Source organism: Artibeus jamaicensis, unplaced genomic scaffold (assembly GCF_021234435.1).
Source record: "Artibeus jamaicensis isolate MK-2021 breed Jamaican fruit bat unplaced genomic scaffold, CSHL_Jam_final contig_64, whole genome shotgun sequence".
Classification (NCBI taxonomy): Eukaryota; Metazoa; Chordata; class Mammalia; order Chiroptera; family Phyllostomidae; genus Artibeus; species Artibeus jamaicensis.
This window is the reverse complement of record NW_026521911.1, coordinates 10,910,200-10,935,116: the sequence shown is the minus strand read 5'-3', so window position 1 is coordinate 10,935,116 and position 24,917 is coordinate 10,910,200. Positions and strand designations below refer to the sequence as shown.

The following is a 24,917-nucleotide window of genomic DNA, read 5'->3' as shown; positions in this document are numbered from 1 at the left end:
AGTGATTGCATCTTTAGGTTTTGTTGGTAGTGCTAATACTTGTGACAGTGATACACTGAATTAAACTTAACATATTTAAATAGAGTGCAATGTATGTACATTTAACACTTAATAGAACGTATACATAGGAGACATTGATTTAGTCTATATGCAATGATTGGTTCCTGGTAGATTTGAGGATTCTTTGTCAAAACCCCATGGATTCCAGGAGTGTTGGATCCTCAGATTTGGAACCAGAGGCAAGGAGGCTTTAGAATTGTAATTATCAGCAGTTAGTGTGTCAATTAATCCTTTTCAGTGTGATTTTGGGCAAATTACTTAATCTCTGATAGTACTGGTTTCTTTGTGAAATGAATATATCTACCACAAGAGTTAGGGCATTACTGAAGCAGGTAATGGATGTCAAAAAGCTCGATGATTTTCAATAAACTGTCTTCCCACCATACCTTCTTTTCCGGTTTCTCCTTTATCTCCTTTTCTCTGCATCTGCCTACATTTTGGTCCTTCTCAATTTTCCTTTCCTTTATTGCTCATCTTTTTCTTAGTCTTCACAGAATATTAAACTGCTTTTTAAGGGTTTGTGCTGTTACATTTGTGTTTTCTATTCTTAATTTAAACTGCACCATTTATGTTTTGTTAAGTTGCTTAAGAGTCAAGATGCTCTGTGTATGTGACCCTCAGTGGATGTAAACACTTCACACCAGCACATCATTGACCTAACTGTACCTATATTGCAGGTACACTCCAGCAACTGTCCTTACTCCACACTCTTTTGGTACTCTATAGAGATGAATCATCCACCCAATGCCCTACTCAAAAGACATTTGTGTTCCTAGCTAATGCTGTTCATCATTGCACATTCTCAAGTGCTCTGGCAAATACTGTGTGCCCCTGCTGAAAACAGTGATGTCAGGCCCCCTGGGATACAGCCAGCAGTTAAGGAAGCAGGTGCAGAATTTCAGAAAGTACCATTGCCACAGTGCAGTTAGTTGTGCAGAGAGAGCTTTCTAAAGTGTTTCTTGGAATTTATCCATCTCTGATTTTTAAGGCATATTTACCATTGTGCATTAAAGTCTACAAGAAAAGGTTAATGAATAAAACTACAATGATTTGTCTTCTGAAAATACATTCCTTATGTTCTGAGAGACCAAGTAACCAAACCATTTGGCTTAGCATTCATGATCTGGTTTCCATCACCGTTTCGTATTTTCCCCCTGCTGTTCTTTTGGACACATGAACCCTACATTTAAATACTTTCCGCAGCCTTCTCTTGAAAAATGTTTTCACGTGCCAGTCTCCAACTGCTTATATGCCTGTTGTTTCTCTGCTTTGGAAATCCGTCTTAGGCAAACCTCACCCATCATTCAAGTCTCAGTTCAAGTCCTGCTTTTTCTGAACGTTCCAAGTGAAAGCCACCTTCTAAATTCCTCTAGTGAAGTAGTGTGGTTTACAGGGAACATCTAGGGATCTAGAGCTAGAATTTTTAGGTTGAAATGCTACCATAGAGACGTGACCTTTTTACATTCTTTGGAGAATTTCTTTATCAGTAAGACGCTAGTTAAGATCTTTAAGTTCATTAGAACAAAGTAGAAAAACTGTGTGAAAGCACTGTGTAACTAGTATTATAATCTTGCCTAGTATGTTTAATTATAATTTCCTTTTCACATGGTACTTTAATTTTATAATTAAACATATTTAGTAAACTAGGTTTTTAAAAGCAAGGATGTATACATTCTGTGTCAGGGCTTCTCAAATGTTAATGTACGTAAAAATCACCTACAGATCTTGTCACAATGCAGATTCTGATTCAGTAGCTCTGGGATGGATCTTGAGCTTCTGTGCTTCTAATGAGTTCCCAGGTGAGCTTCTTCTGCTGCTGCTTGTCCATGGACCACACACTTGAATTAGCAAGGCTCCCTGTACACCCAAATATAAAGAGGGGGATGGGTGATGAAAACTCCCACACCCTCCCTGTCTGGAGTCTAGACAAGGTGTTTGCAGTGACCTTCTCAGTGTCCAGTTATGTTTTTCTGCCTATAACATCCTTCATGACTGCCAAAGCTGGCTAACTTGGTACTTATCCTGGTCACACATAGGTATTAGTCAGCCAGGGCTGTCAAGAGCAATGACTTTAGAATAAATAGAAAATTCACCAGGAAACCTGCAGAGCTCCCACAGGGTAAACCTGATCTACACTGAGGTGAGTACTGCATGATGACAGCGAAATGACTCACCTGATGTCAAGGCACAAAGGGCATCATCTTGTACCCCAGGAAGACCTATTTTGCACCCTGTGTTGTCACAGAGGCATCTAAGTGAGGAGAAACACTGGAAGGCTGACTGACTGACTATCTGACTGACTTTCAGCAGCACAGAACCTCCACTAACCATAGCAGTCAAAGCATCTACAGGCACTGTCCCATGTGATTGTCCTTTAAACAGTTTATCATCGACTTCATTTGACCAATGAGGAGCCATCATCTTCCTTTTCTAGTTCTCATATACACAAGACATAAAAGAATGTACATCCGACTTTGAACTGCATACTTTGATTGCACAGGTCAATAAGGGGAGTTCGTATGGGAGGTGACTGTGAGGCCATGGCTTTATAGTCTGGCCTGCGCAGGCTCCAGCTGTGTGAGACCTTTGGCATGTTACCTAACCTAAGACTTCGGTTTTGCATTTGTCAAAAGGGGCTGTTAGAATAAATGAGATAGTCCATATTAAATGTTTAACATAGACCCTGGCATGCAATTAGTACTCCACACCTATTAGTTATGTTTATCAGTGATAGTTGTTGGTACATTTATGTTACTAAGACACTTTATTGATACAACACTACATTTTAGGGGGGGGTTAACTGATTGATTTTAGAAAGAGAGAGAAACATTGACTGGTTGCCTCCAGCATGTGCCCCAACCATGGTTTGAACCTGCAAACCAGGCATGTGTTCTGACCAGGAATTCAACCAGCAACCTTTCAGTTCACAGAATGATACTCCAACCAGCTGCATCCAGGTCTACATTTTAGGTTTTTTGATCATAATAAAAACACATCACATTAAATTTACCATCTTAACCATGTTTAAGCATACATTTAAGCAATGATAAGCATACTCATATTGTCATGCAACAGATCTCTAGAACTTTTTTGTTTTGCACCACTAAAATTTGATATCCACCATCTCTCCCAAGCCCTTTGAACTTTAGTTTTATTTCTTGAGTATATTGAAATGAACTCACTCCATATGCCCTCAGCTCCTTGTCACTACTGAATAAACACATAGGATTTGAAGTTAGAAAATTCAGGTACAAGACTAAGCCCTGAATTATGCTAACTGCATGAATGTCCTTGTACCAATTATAAGCTTTGATTACATCATCCACATCTGCAAGTAGGTGCATGAATATGATCTGTATATTATTGGCAATTAGACTCTGATTACTCCCTTCTTCTACACCCCTCCTCTGTGCTCCTAAAAGTCATCCATTTTAGCACTTAACATGTTATATTGAAATTATCTGCCTTCTGTGTCTTCCCTTGAGTAGATAGATGGAAAAATACCTTGTGAGCTGGGGTTAGGTGTTAATTCAAACCTAGTTCTGTATGCGTTAAACAGAACTGTTCGGGACAGTGTATTCACCTCATTATTCTTCTCTCATTTGCTCCCTGGGGCCCCCTTTTCGTGATGTTACATTTTCCCTTGTTTAACACCCTCCTCTAAAACCTTTGGCAAAATGCCTGCCCACAGAGTGATTGCTAAGGAGGAACAGACCAGTCCCGTGCAGTCTGGACGGCCATAGGGGAAAGTCAGAAAGAGGCTGGAAAAAGAAAGCCTAGCTGGGATTTTAGACTGTATCTCTCCTTTCAGTGATTACCCAGTTATGCTTGGAACCTCTTTCTCCTGCTTCTTCTGTCAAGTATCTAGAGAGGCCAAGAGCTGTCTTGTTACTTTCCAAATGATTTGGGGCAAATCACTTCCAGGTACAACAAGCTCTGCTCCTGCGGATCTGCATCAACAGTTAATTTACAGAGCCAAGGTTCACCTTCTGAAGCAGAAGCCAAGACAGTTATGTAACCTCAAGTTCTCTGTTGAAAAAAAAAAGCCCTGCAGCTGCTCAGAAATCTAAATTAAACTCCTGACTTGCAGTTCAACCACCAAGCATCATGGGCAGTCTAAAGAATATTACCAAGACCAAGGTGGTAATTGTAATGATGCCCAATGAAACACTGTATTAATCTTCCAGCCAGTGTGATTTAAAAGTCTGCCAGATCAGCTGACCACAAAGCATGCTAAGGTTGAGCTGAATTTTACAATGTGGTTTGTTGCTTAATGAACAATCTGCTTAAAAAATCATTTTGCAAAATTTGCTCATACTCACTTCTGATTTGAGAGTTTTTTCCCCCCTCAGGAAGACTCTTTCTGGATGAAGCATGCATGACCTAGATTGAAAGGGAGGCCAAAGAGAATGAATATTATCGGCAGCTACCCTAGACTCACACTCATCTCTTACCTTTAAGAGAAGAAGGGAGCCAGCAGTGGTTGAGTGCATGCCAGACCCCAGGCACTCTGCCTGTCTTCCCAGTATGTAAGTCATTAGATGATATCAGGGAAATGGGCACCAGCAACTTCATATTAGAAACTATGAAAAACAGGAAATAATTTGTCCAAGGTCACTCAACTACTATATAAAAGAGGTGGAATGCAAATCAGATCTTTCTGTTGTGGCCCAAAGAGGGTGCCCACTGCTCCCACAATGCCTTAGAAATTGCCCCTCAGCCATCCAATCTCTCCCACAAAAACTGGAGTCCACATCCTCCAGTTTTGGAGTCCATATCAAATAATGGCTCAGGAATAGAGGCCTAAGTCTCCAGAATCTAAACTCAAATTGTAATGAAATGTTATTGATTAACCAAGTGTTTTAAGAAACTATATAGTTATATAATAAAACGAGACAGGAAATATTACAAAGCAAGAAATTTTCTACCATAGTATACAAGTGATATCAATTTGGGGGGGGGGTTATATATGTTCAAATATGTTTTTAAATTGTGATCTTTTTGAGATTAAGGCCCACTCTTGGGAGTAAGTCCCAAATTTCTAGTCTTATTTTATGGCATCACCTTCTATAGGTTGTATAGCTCTTTCTCTTCTTTGCAGTCAGAATGTGGGACTCTATTTTTTCCCAGCCAGAAGTTAGTTAGCAACCTATAATGCATTTACTCATTTTCAGTGTGTGGGATGAGGAATCTTGCAAAAGCACAATGTGGCTCATTGCTTTATTTGACAGTTACCAAATATTTATTGAACACCAGCTGTGTGCCAGATAACTGTCCAGATACTGCATGCTTTGTGTTTTAGAGCTTTTCCCATATGTGCTACAGTGGACATTCCAAAAGTCATTGGGTCTAGTTTAGAAACTCTGACTATAGGGCAAACACTAACGGCATAAATTTTCTAATAGTGATAATAATAGCTAATATTGCACACTTGCCATGTATCAGGCTCTGATGATGAATGCTTTCAGGTACATCTCATGTAATCTTAAAAATAATCCTATGATGGAAATACAATTAGTATCATATTTTTTAGAGGAGAAAATCTTGGTCTAAAAAGATTACTACATAGTTTTCTCAAGACCATATAGCTAGTAAGGCTATCAATAGATCAAAGGTGAGGTTGGAACCCAGGCCCAACTGACAGGAAGTCTACACTTTTTAAAAAGATTTTATTTATTTATTTTTAGAGAAAAGGGAAGAGAGAGAAACATCAGTGTGTGGCTGCCTCTCGTGCACCCCCTACTGGGGACCTGGCCTGCAACTCGGACATGTGCCCTGACTAGGAATTGAACCAGAGACTCTTTGTTTTGCAGTCCAGCATTCAATCCACTGAGCCACACCAGCCAGGGAGAAAGTCTGCATTTTAACCACTATATGTTCTGCCTTCCAGAAAATTCCATTTTGTTAGGGTCAGCAAATGTGCTGGGTGCTAGGATATAAAGCTGAGTAATACACAATTTCTGCTTTCAAGAACAAGTCTTTATACAACAACAATTAAAAAAAAAGAAAGAACAAGAAAAAGAATTCCAATCCTGGAATCATTAAGAAAGAAAAATTAAAAAAAAAAGAACAAGTCGACTTGGGGGAACAGACACTCAAATAGTGCGAGGTATTGCTGATAAAACATGAGTAAGGCAGAATCTCTGCCCTCAAGAAACTCATGCACTGGTCAGAGACAAATACAGAAACAGGAGCTCCACCTAGCAACAAACTTCTACTTCTGGTTTCCTTCTTTGGAGACCTCTGGATTCTCACTCAGGGCACTAGGAGAGACAGTATTGGGCTTAGGCCCTGCAGCCAGTCCTTCAGCCTCATCCTCAGTCCACTATTTACTGATGACCTCAGACAAATTGCTTAGCTCCTTAACACATGTTTTCTCATATTTTAAAAAGATGAATGCATAATCCAGTTCATTGAGTTGACTTTGATGATTAAGGAAATGAATGCAGTTTCTGTACCTGATCCACAAGTGTTAGTTTTTGTTATCTCATGCCCTCACGAGATAGCTTAGAGGAACCTCGCAGGTTGTGCCATCTCTTTTCTCAGCCTCACATTCTGCTAAACTAACAAGGTGTTGCTACAGCAACCAGCTTCATGCAGGTGTGACCAGGCACCACTTTGCCTCAACTGCCACACCTATCTTTGCTTTCTGCCCAGGAGTCCACTCACCATCCTGGCATGCACAGAACTAGAAGTGCAAAGGAGTGACTTCCCCTGTGGCAACTCTAGGCAGTGGAAGGTCCAGAGGCATGAGGGGACTGGCAGATAGAGGCTCCCCTCCTCATCCTTTGGAGAGAGAGTTCTGAACTGCATTATGGATGTTCCTCAGAAGGTCCTGGAGAGATTTGAGTCTAGTTGTCCACCACAGTGAATAGCTTGACAATCCATCATTGCTTGGCCTTTCCTCCTTCCAAACTCTGCCTCCCTGGTTCCTATTCTTCCCTGGGAACACTGCTCAAAAGGAATTCTTACATGCAAGTCTTTGAATGAGGCTCTGATTTCCAGGGGATTGTGGAAATGGGCATAGGGAGGAATGAGATTGGGGAAGTGGAAATGAGAGGTTTTCAGACTAAGAAGTGGGTCATTCAGATCATTGCCACCTCATGGGTGTGGATCTCCTCTGTTATAACTCTGCCAAGTCGTCACCAGCCACTGATTTAACATGTCCTGCAAAAGGAATGTGCTATTTCCAATCTGACTTGCCAACACCCCTATGTCTCTGGCACCTAGAATAATATCTGACATAGGATAAGAACTTAATTAAAATTGTTGAATAAATTTTTAAGTCAGGAAAATTTAAATTTACATAACTACTACAAATCAACCTTCCTTTGCCTTGTAAACATTAGATCTAATTTTTCTTCATGTGCTTTTGAAAAACATACTTTTTTTTTCATAAAGAAAATCAAATGCCAGGGGATCTGTAAGTCTTTTAATGATGTTCTTTAAAAGAATACTAATGAAAGTAATACAACAGTGACTGTTTCTACCTTATTTAGTTGGTATAGGAATTTTTATTTAATATCTAACATAGTATTTTTAGAATAGCAGCAGTGTAAAAAGTAAAGTAGATTGGGAATCAGAGAGTCACAAGTGTAGTCTGAAGAATTTAATGTTTGAGTGACTTAAAGGTAAGGTTTAGTACTTCTCTAATTAAAAAAAAGGTACGGTTCATTTTTTTCTGCCTAGTTATATGTTTAAAAATAACTTTTTTCTGATCATAATGACATTATATGTTTATTGCTGAAACTTTGGAAGATACCAAAGCATGTTTAAAAAGAGAAAAAGAAAGGCAGGATAGAAGAAATGATCCATTTCTTCTACCCAGAAGCAACTGCTGTTTGACATTTTGGCTTATTTTATTGCAGTCCTATTTCTGTGCATAAAATGTATAGGGTAGGTTATAGTATATGTAAATATCCCTATCCTAGATCATTTCAGTTACATGATACGTGTTTAGCAGTGTTATTTAACATGTTATAAGTGTTTTTAATGCCAACAAAGTTTTTCATGTTTTCAGATGCATTTTCCATATAGCCACTGTCCATAAAAGTTTTTCTTAGAAATTAAATATTTAAAAAGAATATTTTATTGTGATTTTTCTCATTATAAAAATGAGTAAGAAAAAAGTTAAATTAACAAGAAAAATAATGCCTATTGATTTTCTTGCAGGTTTTTACAACCTTTTTCTACATTTTATAAAATTGAAATCATACCACATATAGTACTTGATAACCTCCTTTTTCATTAAGTAACATTTTATAGACATTTACTCATGTCATTACCTTTTTTTGGTAAAAGTTAATTTTAAAGAGAGCTAGGATTCTATTGTGCAGATGTGATACTGTTGGTTTAACCAATTTGCCATTATTAAGCCTCTAGGTTGTCTCTAATTTCTTTCACTACTGTAAAGAAGATTGTCATGGTGAGTGTTAGGTTTGTTTGGGTCATTTATATTGGGTGATGTGGTAGTTTTCATAGCTCCCCTCTAAAAACCAAAGCTTTTCATGATAGCAGAGAAAATACAGTTTATTTGGAGTATGAAATTTTTTGCTGAAATTTTCATGTGTCCTATTGTATTAATGGTTGGCACTAAATATTACAATATTAGATTAATAAAGTACCATCTTCTTTGTTGGTCACTATTTTTTTCATCATTGGGTCACTAGGATCTAGATTATGGGATTTCCATGATGTGTGAAGAGTGATTCCCTTTATAGTCCATCATAAGGGACCTTCATGATAAAACATTTGTGGGCTATGGAGGTAATGAGCTTTTACCAGTTAAAGATACCAGGTTAAAAGGCAAGAGCCTCTGGTTTTCCTAGGGTTATATGAGAGTTCAGTTCTATCAAATGCTTGCACAGCACAGATGTTATAGAGGATAATGTATGTTCCTCACTGGAGGCTGGATCAATGCATATTATAATTTGTAGAGTATTTGGGAAGACCTACAATTCCTTAGCAATGGAGTGCATTTACTTTCCTTCTACCACATCCTCTCCTAAGTACATCTATATGGACTACAGATAAAATTGCTTATATTTAGCAAACCTCATCTGTTAGCTCTTCTTTCTGCTCCAGCCCTAGAGACATAAGGTAACTTGGGAACTTCTGAAAGGAAACGCTTTGATTAACATTTATTGATCCATGAAGTTCAGCCTAGCTAAGGGAAGCTTTCAGTGTGCAGAGAAAGAGATTAGTGTCTCCAACCTCAGTTCCACACACAGGAATTACAACTTTTACTGTTCCAGCCCAGCCAGAGCACGGCACAATTTAGAAATGCAAGCTGACCTGGCTTCTTCCACTGCTACCCACACCTGGCATCCTTGTGCCCAGTAGACTCAGATTTCGGTCTACTGACACTGCTGTCCAAATCAGCTACTTTACACTTACAGGTAGTAACAACAGCCACCATTTGTGGAGCACATCAGGCTCTTGGTAAAAATGCTTGGCATTAGTTATTCTACCCCATGAGGTAGATGGAATTTTACCTCTTTATAGATAAAAAAGTTGAAATTCACAAAGATTTTTAAAAATTCCTAAAATTCCTAAGTTCACAACATTGCTAAATAGAAGACATTTGAAAGCTTGTGTCTCAATCCCTTCCATGTTCCTCCATCTCCTTTAACCAATACCGACACATAATTCTTTTGTACTGAAGTGAACTATTTAAGAGAAGATTCATTGACAAGCAAACAAAAAGTAGGGGTAGGGGGTGGGCAGAATTTGCTTATGAAGTCCTTACCCCAAGTCAGTTCTGAGTTAGCAAAGAAGGTTACGTTCCTGGCAAGATCAGGCAGGGTGCTCTTTCAGTAGGTATCTTGTAAGGATGGCTAAAGTAGTATGAAATTATCTTTCTGCCATAATAATATGGAGCACTCTCAAGACATTCCCCTGTCAGACATTCCTCAGAAATGCTACTTCTCAACTTCTAATTAAAGAAGGTGAGTTGTCAAAGACACCAAATTACACAAACTTTTATGCATACTCAGCCCTGTGTGTTGAACCTCCTGGCCCTCTCTAGCCTTCCCTCTCTGGCTGGCTGTTTATTCCCCGGGACCTGTTCATCCCATTCTTCTTGCCCCTCCCTACCAGTGTCTATGCCCTTCCTGTGTCCTAAAGGCCTTGTATGTACATTTTTTAAGCCCTATGTCCAGCATCAGCTCCTCCAGGAAGCCCCTTTCTCATCCTTGCAACACTCCGTCTTCATGCCCCAGTATGCCTGCCTGATTTGCCGTGGTATACCCAGTGCCTTATTGCCTTCTTAGTTCATCTCTCCATGCTGGGTTAAGAACTTCCTGTGTCTTATTTTTGGATTTCCTTTGCCTAACTCAAAGCTTGGCCTGAAATGGTTCCTAATTAATGATGGTTTAGTAGGTGGATGAAGGAATTAAAAGATAGATGATGATGATAAGGGCTAACAGTTACTGAATTATCTACTATATTCCCAGCACTGTGCTAAGCACCTTAGATACATGATCTCTTGATCCCCATAACATACATCCCAATAGGGCAGCATTTTATTTATCCCTATTTTACTGATGGGGTCATTGGAATTCAGCAAAGTTAACTTGCCTAAAATTATTTAACTAATGATTGATATAATTAGGGGTTGTGCTCAAATCTGTCTCCTTTCTGAGCTGGAATACTTAACCATCATAGCCAATGATATGGCAGCTCCACACAGGATCTTGTCACCATCTCCCAGACCCCCACCTGCTTGCTTCTTTTGTAGAACCTACTTAGAGGAAGCATCTAACAAAACCAAGACATGCTACTGTGTGCTAGTTTTCCCACCAAGTACCTAAAATGGTACTTTTCTGTGTTCCAAATACTGTGTTTTAATCCTAAAGGGACTAAGAATTTTAATCTATTTTGCAGCTACTTAGCATAACCCTAAGTAAAACAAGCAGTACTAGAACAATTATTTGGGTTGCAATATCTGAATCCTCATGATTGGTTGTAATTTCCTACCTATTGTATCTGATTATTAAATCTTTTTCAGTGTAGATGGAGCAAACAATGTAGATTATTAAATTTTGTAACTGTATGAAGGATTCTGCTCAGAGCTAGATTTTTTTTAAAAATATTTTTATTCCATTGTGGCATTTTCAATTAATCTACTGAGATGTATGCTTTAGAGACATTGAAGCTTTTTTTAGCAACACAGTGAAAGAAAGTGACATTTCCTTGGCATCTGTTCATCTTTTCTCAGGTTTTGTTCTGAGGCATGCTTGTTTTTAAATCATTTCTAACTCATGGACAGACCTGATACGTGTTGGAGTTGCAGGTCTCTCTGCCTTTTCATACCGTTTAGTTCACTGTGCACAAGTTCCTTGGTAAAGCCTCCGTCTTTATTTCTGGATGGGCTTTTGCCCTGAATCCCCAGGAATAGGGCTGGATGACTGAGGAGCAAACCAGGACATCGTGGCTGGTTAAGCCTCCACAAGAGCCTCTGCAACTTCTCTCCCACCTCCCTTTAGATCTTGAGTAGAAAGTAGAGGCCAAGGAAGAGCTCCTTCCCACTCTCTCAAAACGAGATGATAATCCCTGAAAGTGTGTTTCTATGTTTGCTATGTGTCAGGTCCCTTGCTTGGCTCTTTAAATAGATGATTCCATTTAATCTTCAAAACAACCTAGGAGGTATATACTGCTTGCTAGCTTTATTTTACTATTTTAAATCATTTAAATATTTTATTTTTATTAAGCATTTATTGAAAAGCTTTTTCCTCTCCTGTCCCCATTCACCATACACATCTAACCATTATTTTTAGTTTTTTGTTCATCTCTCTGGAGTTTCCTTTGCAAATATATCAAATTAAATATGTATACATACATATTTTTTTTTCTTTTTACCCCTTCCTTCCACACCAAAAAGAACATCCTGTGCACTCTGTTCTGCACTATTCTTTTTTCACTTACTGATGTGTCTTGGAGATCTTTCTATGCCCATACATGGAGAGCTTCTCCATTCTTATTTTTGCAAGTACGTAGTCACCCAATGTAAATCGTGCCATCACTTTATTTTCCAATTTTAAAGATGAAACCAGGGCAGAGAAGGTTAAATAACTTTCTTAAACTCAAGAGAAGGAAAAAATTTCCCCATGCCACCTGCCTCAGAGCCCAGGATCACAGAAATCAGAAGATCATCGAACAACGGCCACACCGCTCCCCGCTGCCAGTTCAGCAGCCCCCTCCTTCCGCTTCCTTTCATACTTCTTCCCTAAGGCGCTGCTCAGGGTCTTGTGGCTACTGCTTCAAGCAGAGCGTTTTGATGTGCTTTGTTTTCTCCTATCCATCTCTTTCAACCCATTTGATAGATTTGGGATCCTGTCTCTCTGCTCATGTCTGCCTATACTGAGAACCTTTGGATGTTTCTTCTAGACATCTGAGGAGGAGTTATTTGTGATAAGCCTTAGGAACTTGATGTTTCACTGCAGATCACAAAGTTTCTGATGTTTGTGTATATTCAGAATTTTTTCCCTGCCCTACTAGACTTCTGTCTGGAGACCACTGTCCACCTGCTCACTTGTCAAAGACCCAGTTATGGTTTAAGCAGCAAGAGTTACTGATATTTTTGGTCACCATTTATCAACCTGTCAACCCAACTGATCCCAGCTGCCTGGTTCTGAACTTTTGGCTGCAGACCCTGACTTTATAACCACACTTCTGAAAGGCGCCGTAGGTTGTGGTAAGGGTGAGATAATTTAATAATGGCTGCCAGAACTGAGCAAAAGCTCAGTGAAGATGATGATGATGCAGATCTCATGCAATCTTTCAAAATCATGGGAGCTACAATTGTTATCCCTATTTTACAGTTGTGGAAACTGAGGCTCAGCAAGATTTTTGTTTTGCCAGAGCACATACAGTCATGAAGTGATGGGGTGAGATTCAAATCAAGGTCCTTGCAAGCTAGTGCTGTTTGTATTATATCATTAAAGTGCATCAGAGGAGCCCCATGTTACCAAATGGCACACTAAAATACATAGTTAATAAGACACTATACATACAGCCCAAGTTCACTCACAAAATAATCTTACTATGAGAAAGAGTTGTGATTGGCACAGATTCTGCTGTGTTCTTCAGTACATTACAATTATATTAAAATGAAACACCCACTCTCATTTCTGCAAATCCATCATCCAAATTTTTTCAGTCTCAGAAATCTTTGAAACAAGATTTTTAGCCAATTTCAAAAAGAATATTTTCCTTTCATTACTCCTAATTATAATATTAATAGTTACCATACTTGTTACATGCCAGGCACTATAATAAGCATTTTACATCTATTATCTCTTGTACTTCCCATGACAATCTCATAAGATTGGCATTATTATTACTTTCATTTGCAGAGGTTGAGGCTTGAGTGAGGTTAAGTGACTTGTCCAAAGTAATAACAGCTTAATAAATGGCAGAGGCCAGATGTCAACCCAAGCCAGCCGGTGACCGAAAGCCCCTTTGTGAAATCACTGTTTTACTATAGTTTCCTCTCCCCAGTGCTAGGTCACCTGGTGGCCACCCCCACACATCCTCAGAATCCATGGGCCAAGCCTATCACAAGTCCTTAGAATCATTTCTTAGTGGTCAAAGATTTTAAATTCAGCATCATAATTCTTACCAGTTGGATCACAATGCTCTGGGTCTCTCTGTTCAGGAGAAGATAAAAGAATGTGATACATGTGACAATTTTTTAGCTCCACTTGCATTGCAAGCACCTTTACATTTTTTTCAAAGCTTTTTACATATGTTATTTCATTTGCAAGTCAGAAACTTTTCTCAGGCTACTAATGGAATTCCCCTTCCATACCCTCAACACATTCTATTCTTTGTCTAAGCAAGACTATTCCCAAGTATGGTCTTTCCAAATTATATATTTAAAAACCACTTAAGTTGTTAGGAGTTAATTTCTTTAAAGGAGAGCTCCAAAAATTGAACTCATGCTGCCTTGAAGAACCAAGTGTATTCAATCAAATCCTAAAGTAAATCAGATACCATCTGCTTCCCAAGACGGGGAATGCAGATCTGCTGCTTGGAAACCTTGTTTGAATTAGTATCACAATAAGCTAGTGGCCTGTGGTTTGATTGATTACTAATGACTTCATACATAAAAGTAATTTTTTCTAAGTGAATTCTTTGGATAATTAAATATCAAGTATGGGATACTATTTTTGAGTCAACTTCATTTTCTTAAGTAACAAATTTGATCATGTTCACTTTAGTTCAACATTTATTGAGTACCTACTATATATTAAGCATTGCTAAAGGCACTTTGGATTGCTCGATAGAAAAAATAGAACCCAACCTTTTCTGCTGCCTCCTCCCACAATACGTGTTATGAACCAGTGATTTGAAGGCAAAGAATATGCTGTGTTGCTCTTATATGGAACACCCAACATATGACTTCATCTATGGGAAGGTTTTTTTCATTTAAAGTGAGTGACTTTTTGCTTCCTTTGCTTTCATGAAGGAGACTATTGGTAGTCTTGAGTCACAGAAAAGGGCATTCATACCTCTGTGTGCTGTGACAAAGAATAACTATGGACTTGATGCAAATTCTCTTTGCAACTACAATAGCAATGATACTTCTTCTATCTGTGACTGTGAGCTCCTTCATATCAGGGACTGTGTCTTAGTCCTCTGTTTCCTTACTGTGGAGAACATAACACTGCTCACATAAAGCATTCAGTCAGTATTTATTGAATTAATTAATCACAGGCTGTTTCATTTCCCTCCCAGACAGCAGAGACCACGTATTAATCTTTTCCATTCCCATAGTGCATTGTGATGCACAGTCTTTTCCTAATACATGATCAGCTAATGCATTTTTTTAAATAAATACATTATCAGCAAATAAAGAGTTATGGTCTCCAAGTCTCATCTTTCCCTTGGTTGAGTTCTTTGTACTACCATTTTTCTTTTTTAGGGCAAAACCCCAAAAAGTATGAATCAGGAATGAGTGTCTTTCCTGACTGATTTGCCTGTGAGTGGACAAGTCTTCTCATAGTGCCGCACAATGTCGCGCTCTCACCTGACAAGTTGGGAAATGGGAGGGCTCATCTAAGGTCACTAAAGAGACTTTACCAAAACTGAAACTAGCACCAGGTCTTATGACCTACAGCCCAGACATCTACTTTCTTAACTCTTTCTGCCCTCTTTCCCTTTCTTTACACCCCCACTGAGGCCTCCTGAGATCAGGCCTATCCCTCCCTCCCTCCCTATTGCTCCTGACTGTTTGCTTTGCTGCCAGCCTTAACACCTCCAACTCGGCCTCTACATGGTTGCCACGGTGATCTTCTAAAGTGCAAATCGGATCATATTTTTTAAGTCCTTTAGATGTTCCTACTACTTGGAGTATAGAGTCCACTCTCCTTCACGTGGCCCACAAGGCAGAGAAGGATTGACCTCTGAGCCCCCGGCCTGCCTCTCATTTCTCTCCTTCGGAGCCTGTGTGCCAGCCAGGACCCTAACCTTCACTTGTTTCATGCCAGTTAGCACAGCTACCCTCATTCTTCCTACTTTCTCTGCCCAGAACATCATCTTGACCTGTTTCCTTGGTAGACAACAGCTTCTAGGGTCTTCTAAGTAGACATACAGGGGTCTTTTTTACTGAATCTAAATCTTTGTCCTCTGCCCTCCCCACACATACTTCCTCCCTCAGTAGAGCTGATCACTAAACACCTCATGCACTTCCTTCTCCCTTAATACCTGTAACGCTTCTTTCACTTAGTGTTTGAATTCACTTCTCTCCAAGGAGGCCATGAACTCCTTAAGGACAGGGGCTGGGTCTTATGAGTATTTGCATTCCCAGAACCTGGCAGTAGTAGGTCAGGCATATAATAGACATGCCATTACACAGCCGCTGACTTTCTGGAATAAAGTTATAATATAACTTCCATAACTCTTGACAGTAAATGAGCTCAACTTATGGTTTTCTTTCAATTAAGCCTCACATGGGATGATGGTTAAATTATGTAAGACTTAAAGGGAGGAGAATATATTTTTTAAAAAGTGGCACTTAAAAATGTCTTGCTTTTATAGGTGGTAATCAAATATTTCATAGCCAGTGTGGAATATCAGTATTGGTAATACAAAGTGGCTAGAGGCTGACTGAACATTTCTGTGGAGCCCGTTGTAACAGCCCCTACACACACTCTTTCTCTCTCTAGCCCCTGATTTACTGCAAGAACTCAGTGTAGTTACCTGTTAAATGAGTAGCAGTTGGGTCATCTTCAGATCTTTCATCAGGGAGTAGATTTTTAGCTATTTTTTCCAGCTCAGTTGTTAAACTCATTCCCGCCTGATTTACCAATTACTAAATTGTTCATTTGTTTATTTATTTATGATGTGAGTCCCCTGGGCTTCGACACAAGATTCACAATGCTACTGCTCCATCTGGTTTAAAACAGAGCATACTAAGTGGAAAGGAGAGAAACTATAGGACCAAGGAAAGCAGAAAGAAATCCCAATTCTTGTTTCTTGCCTTATGAGTTTGTGCTGGGAGAGGGAAGTTTTTTTCATCTGGAAGACGTGCTTTCTGTCTGGAAGTTCACATTTCTACCTGCAACAATCTGATATCAGAAATCTGAGATCTGAGCCTGTGAATGACTTTATGAATCATGCTTAGGCAGGCTAGTCTCTGGGGCCCAGGACTATGACCTGTGTTCTTCCCTTTTCCTGTTTCATTATTCTCTCGGGCATTTCACATGCCCGAATGCAGGCAGCCGTGGAGGACATTCTGCCTACGCAATGAGCAAGGATAGGCCGCTTGGCCTTGTGTGTCCTGGATCCTCCAGTAACCCAGCCATTCCTTGGTAAATACATTTCATTTCTTCAGAGTCAGGAAGAGTGTGGTGGTTAGAGATGTGGGCTTTTGGCTTCTATCAGGGGCTGGTCAGAGTCCCAGCCCTGCTGCTTTCCACCTGGGTGTTCCTGGGGATGCTGCTGTGTTGGCCCTCTCTCAGGCTCATTTTCCTTATCTCGTAAGTGGGGCTAATAATAATAATACTTATGTAATAAGCTTGTTAAGCTTGTTGAGAAGATTAAACAAGCTATATAAAAGGACTTAACAGCAAATACTTGAAACTCATTAGCTATTTTGTATAAGATCTGAATGCACTTGAACTTTATTCAACCACTTGTCCTCACAGTGTCCCTTGTGAGAAAGACAGCAGAGGAGTCATTGGCCACATCCGACAGAGGGAAGGGGATCACAGACTCGAGACCCTGACCCAGGGATTGTCCCTCTCCACTCTGCCACCTTCTGTTACGATTGCGTATCCTCCGTTCACCTTTTCTAAAGCGTGACTCAGAACCTTTATTTCTGACAGTGATTCTTCTGAATGAGAGACAAAAACAATCAAATATTTTGGCATTATTCACCAGGAGAGCTAATAGCTCTCTTTGCCTCCCACATTTAGAGGACAGATTCTGCTTTAGAAAGCACTGAGTGAGGATGGCACACCATCCGATTGGGTCACATCTCTGATTTGTATTGTTTTCCCGTTTATCAAAGGAGAAGGCAGCAGGGTATGTGTCCTCCATGAAGGGGAGACATGCAGGGCTGCGGGCACAGGGCTGCCCAAGTTCCCTCCCCACCCTGCTGCTACTCACGGCCTGATGGCATGTGGCCTGTGTTTACTCTGCCATTTCTGAAGGGACTGGAGGGCAGATCAAGGATTCAGCTTCCCCAGCTTGGGAAAGCAGATGAGAAGCCATGTACCCTGTCCAGACTGTCCAATGACTATGTGACAGTATTAGAAGTACAGCTGTATTTGCCAAACAGCCTGTCCTCTATGCCTTCAGGACCCTAGACCCACCCCCCCGATGGTCAGCTAATCCCATCAGTTTCTTTTAGACAATTTGAAAGAGTTAAAACTATAACAGTAATGTATTTGTTATAATAATACTAGCTCTTGTTATCATGAAATATCAATATGAGATTTTAAAACCATAGAAGGGGTTTAAAAGCAATAGAAGTTTATTGTCTTTCTCCTGATGTCCAATACTTATCTTTAACCTTCCTTCGGGCAGAGATTTTTGGGTCTCTCTTTATGCTCTGGTTCCTCCATCTTCAATTTACAGCTCCCAAGGTGAAAGGATTCATTGGCACCAAGCTGGAGGGAGAAAAAGAGAACACGAGGCACAGGGAGTGTTTTCATAGGCCAAGCCCATTCCATTTCATTGGCCAGAGCTCACATTCCATTGGCTAGAGCCATATATCTATATGGCTGCACCTAACTTCTGGGGCGGAATCTAGATTTGTGCTCCAGAGGAGGAAATGGATTTGGTGAATCAACCCATCTCTCTCTCAAAACAGTAATGACAAAAGTAACATTTCAAAAGCATTTACTAGTCATTGTACTAAGTACTTTATCTACTAAATTCATAGACCATATTATTCATCCATTTAACATGTTATAATTCAATGGTTTTTAGTATATTCACAGTTGTGTAACTATCACCATGAACCATGTTAGAGCATTTTCATCATCCCAGAAAGAAAACTCACACCCATGAGCAGTTGCTCCCAATTCCCCTCTACAGCCTTAGGAAACCTTGACTCAACTTTCTCCTATATAGATTTGCCTATTCTGAAAATATTATATAAATGGAATGCTTACATTCTTTTACCTACAATCCTACAAGGTAGACAAGCAGTCCCCATTTTATAGATTTGCAGAGGAATCAGGTTGCTTAAATGATTTGTTAAAAATTTTAAAGCCTGCCCATCATTCAACTCCAGAATGTTGGGCAGTGTCCCAATTATAAAGAATAATGATGCTGTGATTTGGGGGGAGAGAAAGGAAGGGGTGATTGTCTGTTTGCTTTTTAATGAATATTATGACAAAAAAGAAAGCCTTGACTTCTTAATGGAGGGCTTCTTTATTGAAATAACAGATACCTATTTAGTCAGAGAGCTCTAGGTTTAAAGCCAAGACCTACCACTCACCAGGTACCTACAAAGTACATGCTGCTTAATTCCCCTTGAGTTTCAGTGTCTTTATCTATAATATGGGAATAATTAGTCATCGTGTGCTGCGAGGATTCAATGAAATTAACTTATATAAGAACTGTTCTTATAACTTCACATAGTTGATGTCTTGCCACTGTTATTCTTGCTCACAAGTCAAATTCTGGCTGTAATGGGGCAGCCACAGAAATTCTATTAATGTGTCTCAGCCTCCAGGGTACTGTCCAAGAAGAAGTGGTTGCGACTCACATTGTATAGCATCCAGAGTACAACCCAGGAGGGGCTGAGACCCCAGGAGGATCATGTACACTGAGGACTGGAAAAAAAGGGACATAATTCTCCAGGATAGAAAAGCATAGGCAGAGTCTGGCCTATCAACTTCTGATCTCAGCTGGGCGGAGCAGCTTGTTATAGGCACCTGGAAAGAACCAGCTGAGCCAGTGTAAGTTTGAAGTTCCTTGGGAAAGAAGATAAGCTGGCTGAGTTTCTGTAGGCAAAGAGCCAGTAATGAGGTTTCCAGAGTTCCATCACTTGTCCTTTTCATCACTTTCAGCTCAGCTAGACGTGGCAAAGCCTCATACCGAGGGGCCAAGTATGTATGAGAGAGACTCAAGGAGGTAGCTATGAAGGAGTGAATTGTGCTTCTGTTCCACTGACCCCTTCTCCACTCTGCTCTGTCCTTAGCCATAACAGTATTAAAATCTGGAGAACAGAGTGAAGCAGTGGGAAGTTACATTGGCAGTGGCTGCCTAAGTCATGTAACCAGACAGGTCATCAGAGACAAAGGGTCTGAACTTACACAGGAGCAAGGGCATATTCCAGCCATGAAATGTTGTCCTAAAAGTCTCTGGTTCTGTCACTTCCTAATTACATGACTAGTGACTTAATCTCTTTGAGCCTACATTTCCATATAGGATTGTTATCTGGACATGACTTATGACTATGCAAGCTGTAACCTGAGTAATTCCAGTGGGCTTCATTCACATGGATGGGGGCAGTATGTCATAAACATGTGAAAGGCCAGATAATAAATATTGAAGGTTTTATGGGCCATATGCTCTCTATTGTAACTAATCAGCTCTATGGTTGTCATGTTAAAGCAAGCACAGATAATACGTAAATGAATGGTTATGGCTAAGTTCCAATAAAACTTTATTTATGGGCACTGAATTTTGAGTATTATATGATTGTCTCGTGCCATAAAGCATTATTCATCCTTAGATTTTTTTTCAACCAATTAAAAATAAAACTATTGTTGGCTTATGGAGTATACAAAAAACACAGAGTGGACCAGTTTTGGTCTGCATGCCATGGTTTATGGAGCCCCCAAATACACCAAAATATGTTTGATACCTTCAAGAAAGATGCAGTGGCACCTGGAATATTCTAAGAACCAAATAAGAAAGTACATGTAAAGTGATCAGCATAGTGTCTGCCCTTTATAAGTGCTCAGCAAATTCTTATTATTACTATTAGCCTTTTAATATATATACTGAAAGTATATATAAAAATAAAAATTATACAGACACACGCACGCACTCTACCTGCTGTGTACATTTGGAAAAGAGGCAATTACATTTTGGTTGCTTAACATTTCTACTATATTAAACTTTTATTGTTACTAAAATGTATATTAAAATTAAAAATATAAAAACTGGCTTGAATAGGGAATGATGTTAGTAGACCACCCAGTTTTTCTGTTTTTATTTTCTTTCTAACGTCTCAGTGTTGCCTCTGTAATTCCTAGACATGTCTTCAGCACTCAGTCTGTGCTGCTTGGTGCTTGCTCCGTGAATAAATGAGACCAGGTCTTTTCTCTCTAGGAGCTTTGAGTATTCTCCGAAGTGGGTACATGTATCCCAACAGTATTTAAGGTGAAGCCCTTCTCTTTATATTAATTTTTCATCTCGGTCTTTAAATCTGTTGTGGTATAGGTTTTAAAATATACATGCTGTGCCATAATACTGTGGTTGTACATCCTACAATTTATAAATATGTATGTAAATATTTAGATAATGGGTGGTTGTGCTTTAAAATTATTAAAAATGAGGAAGTTAGCAATCAAAGTTTTGAAACAAGTGGTCTGGGAGAAAAACAAGTGAAAGTAGCCCAGTGGAAAACAAAAATTGATATGAGTGATGTAGGTTCTCATTCACAGTGACTCAGGTTTTAGGACATGAATTAACATTTACTCCAGTATCTATTTTGTGGCAGGCAAGAAGCAAGATGTTTTACGTTTTTAATTTCATAATAACACACCAGCTGTATGAAATAGTATGATTATCCCTATTTTACAGATGGGGAATCAAGGTTCAACTCAGAGAAGTTAAGCAGCTTGCAAAGGTCAGCTTGAATGAATCAGGACTGGCTCACCAGAAATCATAACATTATGTACTTCAGTCTCTATGTTTTGAAGAAATTCATGGAAAAAGACTAATTATTTCCTGGCATGCCTAATAACTCTGATTAGTCTTTTTCTATCATAATAACTTAGGTTGTTACTTGCGGGATAAAATTCCATTCCCCCAGAGATTCATGGTCAACTCCTTGCCTCCCAAACCTTTGCATATCACATGCTTCTCGCCCTGATTGGTTATCTCCTAGGCATCCATCAAGACTTAGCTTAGATATCACCTCTTCCAAGAAGTCTTCTTGACCTCACCTCCTCAGGACGAGGTTGGATGCTCTTCCCCTGGGCATCAATAATACCTTAATGAAAGTTCTTATAAAATATGCCATATACCTGTGTAGTTAGCTATTCTCTGCTTGTTTCTCCCTGGACGGATAGCCCCTTAGGGGACAGAAAATCTACCTTTGATTGCGTTGTTCTTCTGGCATCCAACAAAATAATACAGAACCTGGGATATAAGAGGCCCTCCAGTAATACTCATGGAAGAAAGAAATTCCTTTTTCATTAATTTGGAGATTGAGATAACTTTTGCAAATAGATGGGTTGAGGTTTGCTTTTACTGGGTTTTCCCAGAATAGGACAAATTGGTGGATATACATTAGATTATAGGGGACCTGATAATTGTAAAACAAAGAAAGCAAACTCATAAATGAAGGCTTTTTCCTTCTGGGTTTCTCAGAAACTGAAGAGGGTACACATACTCTCACTAAAAAAATTAATATTAATGATACATACAATTTATCAGTATCTACCTATATGTTTATATGTATATACATATGTAAATCCATACATATTTATGAACATGAATTCATAAAGAATAGACTACCATCATTTCCATAAACTGTCTTGTGGATCACTGAATGCTCAGCAAAAGGATGAAGTTCACAAACACTCCCCACGCTGGCTCATCTTGCCAGTCATCCAGTTACTTTAAATCTCCTTTGGTCAAAGCTATTTCCCTCCTGCATGCATAAAGCTTTACCCTTTTCTTTGAAGGGAACTAGCATTGGCTGAGGACTTCTGCAGTGCTGTAGGTACTTCACATAGGTGATTGCACTTAATGCTCAGATGTTTGCACAAACCCGCAGGCCCTGAGCCTGGAAGGAAATGGATCAGGTCGAAAGCAAGCCAAGAATGTTACTGAAACAGAAAATCTTCATTGACAAAGAGGGAAGAAGAAGCAGGACAGGACTGAACTTTTAAAAGAAAAGGTCTGAATTTTGTTGAATTCAGGTATGAGTGAATACTGTTATATTGATTTATACAAATTTGTGGAATGAGAGATTGTGACCATTAGCACGGACATTTTATATATGAGCAGGGAGAGACCTTTGCAGCTAATTGAGAGAAAAACATTCTTTTCCCCACCACCAAATGTGACTCCATGCTAAAACCTTCTTTATTTTTGAAAGTGGACAGTATTTAGACAGCATTAGAACAAACTTTTACATTTCATAGACCAGAAATATTTCGAAATAAATGTTATAGGTCAATAGAATGTACCAAGTTTTTATCTTGCCAAGAAAATAAAGGTTATTAAAAAACAAGACAAAATCTGTCTATTCCCATCATTTCAGAAATAAAAAGACAAGTCAATAACAAAAACAATAGGGAGAAAAAAAACAAAGGGTAGAAAAGATATAGTCTTATTTTAAAAAGAAGGTAATTTTAACTTGATGAAAAATCACTGCCTTCTACGTTTCTGATCCTGCCCTGACTGGACCAGGTCAGGAACCAGCCTCTAGGAACAAGGCTGCTACTATGGTGGGTCTTCAAATTGCACAGATCTGGGCCCTACTGATTCCTCGCCAGGAAACCTGGAGCAGGTTACTCAACTTTTCTGGGCTGCAATTTCCTCATGTGTCAGACGAGGATAATATCCAACTGTACTAATATCCCGGGTTGCTGTTACAAAGGATCAAAAACGAGGTGGCTTAGAACAACAGGAAGTACAGTCTCCTGGTTCTGTAGCCCAAAGGTCTGACACTGAAGTGTCGGTGGGGCCACGGTCCCTCTGAGGGTAGGGAATTGCCTGTTCCTGGCTGGCTCCTGGCCTCTGGAAGGTCCTTGACTGTGTCAGCATCACTCCAGCGTTCACATGGCCTTCTCCCTCTGCATGTCTGTGTTTCAATTTCCGCCTTTTATAGGGACACCAGTCGTACTGGCTTAGGGACTCACTCTATTTCAGTAACTTGCTAATGCATCTGCCACAATCCTGTTTCCAAATAAGGTCCCATTCTGAGGTAATGGCGGGGTTAGGACTTAAACATAGGAGTTTTGGGAGGGAGACAAGATAACCCACACCATGATCACTCTCACGGAATTGTTGGAATTGCCATGGCAAAGGCATTCAAAGGAGAAGCTGAATACATTGCAAAGTACCAGAGTGTAATGTAAGGGTTGTTTTTTGTTTGTTTGTTTTGGACTTTTTTTGTACCCAAAGTGTGATTATTAGGATGCTTCCCCACTCACCTTGATTCGGGGTACATTTAGTGCTGCCTCCTTCTGAAGGAGCGTCCTCTGGGAGCCTTGCTTCTCCTCCTGTGGGCTGGCAGGACAGTGGAGCTGCCAGCACCCAAAGCTACCATGTGTGCATGACTAACAGCATCCTGGGCATTTCCCAAGCATGAAGCAGGAACCGGGGCTCTGTGCCAGGTGCTCCGTGTTTCCTCTGCTCTTCTGGGGACGAATGGAGGAGACCCTCAGAGAGAGGCACATTGCCATGGTGAGGTCCTCACTGCTAGACTAGGGGTGGCTAGTAAAGAAAATGTATAATTGAGGCATTTATGATTTAACGACACTAAATAATTTATCCTAAGATATATAACTAGCCCTGGCCGGGTAACTCAGTTGGTTAGAGTGTCATCCCAATACGCCAAGGTTGTGGGTTTGATCCCCACTCAGGGCACATGCAAAAACCAACAAATGAATGCATAAATAAGTGAGTGCAACAACAAATAAATCAGTCTCTCTCTCTCTCCCCCCCCCAATCTTTTCTCTACCTAAAATTAATAAATAAAAAAATAAAAAAGCTATATAACAAAGAAGTAGTCAAGATGGACCTTTGGCTACATTCACTGAATAAATGTTTAAGTGGCCGCTATGTGGCAGACCCTGTTCTGGTACCATGGACAAAACAGACAAGACCCCTGGCCTCACGGTGTTTACATCCTCATGGGGGGAAGCAAAAGTTAATGACATAAATAAATTTAATATACATTTAAGGAAAGTACTATAAGTAAAAACAGAGTCCAATTAGAGAGTAAAGCGTAGTGGAGGAAGGAAGATGCGGTTCTTCGCAGGATGTCAGGGACCACTCCTGTGAGGGGCAGGAGCAGAACCCTGACTAGTGAGTAGCAAATGCTAAGTGGAAGCGGGGCACAGTGGGGCTGAGCGGGGAGCCACAAAACCAGGGCTTACACACAAGTCGGGAGCGGGGTTCAAAACCTCCGATCTTTTTACTCTTCCTGCTAA

At 39.8% G+C, this 24,917-nt stretch overlaps 1 protein-coding gene across 17 annotated transcripts in view; it reads left to right on the top strand.

Moving 5' to 3' along the window:
- The window catches only part of DLG2 (discs large MAGUK scaffold protein 2), a 1,926,133-nt gene that overhangs the window by 1,699,092 nt on the left and 202,124 nt on the right, over positions 1-24,917 (top strand). The gene's annotated exons all lie outside the window — the stretch shown is intronic.